The following is a 4,825-nucleotide window of genomic DNA, read 5'->3' as shown; positions in this document are numbered from 1 at the left end:
TTGTGACTTGATTTGTTTATGTTGGTTCTCTTCTGCTCTTGGATTTGATTTGTTTATGCTGGTTCTGTTCTGTTCTGATCTTGGATGGATGCCTTTTGTGAGTCCTATTTATGTTCATACTTATGTTTGTTGTTGTTGAGTACTGAGACTGTTGGATTAATTACTGCTGTGGATAGATGTTCTGGTTTGGTTGGCTTCTGCCTTGGATAATGAGTGGTTGATGTTCTGGTTTGGTAGCTGTAGTGAATATTTCAAGCATTATCCTAAACTTGAACCCCACTATGATCATACACTAAAGTACGGTGACGTCCAAAGGGAAAGAAGATAGAGCAAAAGAGTCGCCAACAAGTTTTAGGAACTTGTAAATCGTTCACGAGGTGAAGGTTACACCCCTTAACGATCCAGGAGATCGTCAACTCCAATAGGTCTGGAACCATGACTGGTAGTTCGGGGATGAAGGTAAAAATCTAACCTAAAAGAGATTGAACCTGCCCTAATAATAGACCTCTACTTTATTCTGATCGTATTCATGTGCGCTTTCTGATTAACATGCAATCAATAGGATTACCCTAAACCTGTTTATCTATGTTGGTTGAATATTAATGCACAAATAAATCTATTATTGGCGATCACTTGAATTATAATCAAATTAACCCTAAAAAAGATTATTAATTATCTTATTAAGCGTGATTACAAGTACTAATTCTCTTTAAACATGCATAAAAGGCGTGATCAAGCAATAACAATAAATATCAAGCAACATAATAATCATAATAATTATAACAACTATAAAAATAATTATAATCATCATCATAAAATAATCATGTTAAAGTATAATAATACTAGCAAGATCCTAGGCATGATACTAACAAGATTAATAACAAACCCTAGCATGTCAATAAACAATAAAGATCAAAGCTTTAGCCCTAACATGATACTAACATGAATATTAGGAAGAGAATAGGAAGCATCGCAGGAATCATAATTGATATAAGCAAATCACCCTAAATATCATACTAAAGAAAGCATTCTAACATGATACTAGGAACATCCTAAACATGATAATAGGAATCAATAAAACATCTTAACATGATACTAGGAATCAAAATAACAACCTAGACATGATTTCTATATCATAATATCAATAAATCAATTAAAGCACTTACTTGGATGCCTCGTACCTTTTTCTAATAACAAAATACACGCGTTAGTAACTTCAAGGAAAATAATAGTTAAAACAGTTAAATTAAATAATTGAAATAGAGATTTGGGACCAAACCCTCAGAAATTAAAACCTTTCACGTCTAGGGCGAAGGCAACTTCGAACTTGGCTAGTGTAGACACCCATTTGTGTCTCCCCAAAACCAAATCCAGTGATGAGTACCTTTCACGTCGAATCGTAATCGAATGAAGTGAAAGTGTGGAAAGTTTAGTGTTGCGGAAAGTTTTAATTTATGTTCTCTTCTCTCTGTTTTTGAAAACTTATTTTAAGAAAACAGCCTATCCAGTTTGTTTGGTCCATGATATGGGTCCAATAGTAGTGTAGTTGGATGGGGCTTGACAAGAGCTTTCCAACGATATATTATAAGCCCAATTCCGATGAATATTGAGGAAGTTATGGCCAATTTACTGAACTGGGCCCGTTTTGAGCCTTATATGCGGCCCAATGATCTAGGGGAGGGCCTAATATGATTTATCATTCCTAACATTAGGAATGGTTTTAGTCTTCTAGATTCTTCTAGAAGATTCTTTTCATTCCTAATTCAATTAGCATTGATAAATTGACTTTTGTTGACTTTTTAGAGTTTTAATTAAAGTCAAAGAGCATTTTTGAGGGAAATATGATTTTATCCTCCTGTACGACAATTTTTATCTGATTTTAAGAAAACGCGTGAATTTCAAGGTCAGAGCCAAACGCCATCTGTAGCGCCTGGCGCTACGCTTGGCGCCTGGCGCCAGGGTCAGCGTCTGGCGCTAATAGCCTACGTTGGCGCCAACCTTGTTTCATGTGCGCCAGACTCTGTTTTGATATTTTATCTTTTTGACTGATTTTTTTTATAAATAACGTCGTAAAAACTCCGTTTTCATTCACCTACAACCAGTTTTTCATTCACAATCATCAATTCTCTCTCATTCTTTTCAATAATCATTCACCAACTTTCATCAAGATTCTCTTGATTACTCTCTCTCGTCTTTTCTAAACTAGCTTCTCTCAAATACAAAATTCCGCATTCATTAGATCTAGAAACACCTAGCCATATTCGAAGTTGCCTTCGCCCTAGACGTGAAAGGTTTTAATTTCTGAGGGTTTGGTCCCAAATCTCTCTTTCAATTATTTAATTTAATTGTTGATTATTATTTTCCTTGAAGTTACTAACGTGTGTATTTTGTTATTAGAAAGAGGTACGAGGCATCAAAGTAAGTACTTTAATGGTCTTTATTGATGTTGTGATATAGAGATCATATTTAGATAGTTATTATGATATTCCTAGTATCATGTCTAGGGTAACTTTAATACCAAGTATGATTAAAAGTATGATGTTTCCTATGTTCTTCCTAATATTTATGATTGTTAGTATCATGTTAGGGTTAAAGATTTGATTTTTATTGCTTAGTGACATGCTAGGGTTTGTTATTAATCTTGTTAGTATCATGCCTAGGATCTTGCTATGCTTTAACGTGATTATTATTATGATTAATATAATTATTGTCATGATGATTATTCTTGATTATGATGATTATAATTTTATTTTTATTATTTTAATTATTATGTTGCTAATTATTTATTGTTATTGCTTGATCACGCCTTTTATACATGTTTAAAGGGAATTGGTACTTGTAATCACGCTTAATAAGATAATTAATAATCTTGTTTAGGGTTAATGTGATTATAATTCAAGTGATCGCCAATAATAGTTTTGTTTGTGCATTAATATTCAACCAACATAGATTAAACAGGTTTAGGGTAAACCTAATGATTACATGTTAGTCAGAAAACGCACATGAATACGAGAAGAATAAAGTAGAGGCCTATTATTAGAAAAGGTTCAATCTCTTTTAGGTTGGATTTGTACCTTCATCCCCAAACCCTTATTTGGTTCAAGACCTTATAGAGTTGACGATCTCTTGGATCTTTAAGGGGTGTAACCTTCACCTCGTGAACGGTTTACAAGTTCCTAAAACTTGTTGGAGACTCTTTTGCTCTATCTTCTTCCCTTTTGAACGCCACCGTACTTTAGTGTATGATCACAGTGGGGTTCAAGCTAGGGGTTAACGCTTGAAATTATTCCCTACAATTTTTGGCGACTCCACTGGGGAGGATTTCTATTTTAATTCCTGAATTTGTTTCGACAATGATTTAGAATGAGTGGATGAGACTCGAAACGTTCTAAGTATTTCATGTGCGTAATTTTGATTAACATTATTGTCATATGCATAAAAAAGATCTCATTGGAAAGACCATCCGTAATGAGTTAAAAACATAGGATTTTACACGTAGGAAATTTGAGAAATATCTTTCACAACTAGGACCGAAATAACACTACGCGAAACTGGAAAATTTTATCAAGCACAGAAAGCTGCTGAGGCATGTAGGAATTAGCGCCAGGGGCCAGAGCATTGGCGCCAGAATTTTAACTGTAGCGCCAGACGTCAGCATTGGCGCCAGGTTCTACAGCTAAAATTTGGCGCCAAGCTCTGTTTGCTGGCGCCAAATTCTTCCAATACCGAGCCAGAAATATGCGTTCTAATTTCGACTAGTTTTTCGTATTGTTTGCTCGATCCTACTTCCTGATTGAGTTTTTCTCACTTTTCTGAAACCCATATGTGTTCTACATATGGACATAACCCTCTGGGAATTCATGCTCCATCTACCTGATTGAACGCTCTGAGCAACAAAGGGTACATCTGAGAATGTTGAATTCACCAAACCATGGAAGCGAGTTTTTTCTAAAACTCGCGGTGTCCCATCCACTCGCGCCAACCCTTCACGATTAGGCTTCCGCGCGGTGCATCCGGACAATTAACCATGGACCCTCTATTGACTAAACCATATCCCGAACTTTAGAGAACTAGAGCCATGGTTAGGTTGCAAACTCATTGCATCATATTGTGCCTACTTGACTAATTGTGCATTATTTGTTGTGCATATATTCTATGTTTTCTTAACTGTTTGTTTGACTTGTGTTGAGATTAAATAAATTAATGACTTAAAGAACTTTGCCTAATTAATTAATTGATTAATTAATTTGAGTCAATAAAGTCTAATATTTTAATAAGAATTGACCTAGTACGACTTTAGGCATACCCCTGTTGATTAATAACACCGAAAACAACCCCAGATTGAAGCTCCAGCATTAGCGCCAAAGTCTGGACTGTAGCGCCACTCTGTGGAGTGTGGCGCCTGGCGACAGCTCTGTCGTCTGGCGCTACGCTACACAGTGCGACGCCAGTCTTGTCGTTTTGCCGACAGTTCGGATTATTGGTCGAGTCATCACCTAGTGTCTAATTAACCAGTTTGCTAATTAATTCGGTTGATTTTCGCTGTCAATAGCACCTTGTCGAGTCATTAGTTGAGTCTAGTCACATAGTCTAGCCACATGGTCATGACACGAGTCTTAACGTACCACCTACACTCACTAGTCTTTGCACACACTTCGAGTATGTATCACCATGACCATGTCTTAGATTCATGCATAAGTCGGTCTTTCCGTCATTTGAGTTGGAGTGTACATTCTACTCCTAATTCTTCATATCCCTCCACCTCCATCATCTTTCTTCACATTCTATACACTCTTTCTTCACTTCTTCCATCCATTGCATGTTG

This window comes from Chenopodium album, chromosome 9, assembly GCF_948465745.1.
Source record: "Chenopodium album chromosome 9, dcCheAlbu1.1, whole genome shotgun sequence".
In the NCBI taxonomy this organism is placed as follows: Eukaryota; Viridiplantae; Streptophyta; class Magnoliopsida; order Caryophyllales; family Amaranthaceae; genus Chenopodium; species Chenopodium album.
The sequence above is the reverse complement of the archived record's forward strand: the minus strand, read 5'-3'. Positions refer to the sequence as shown.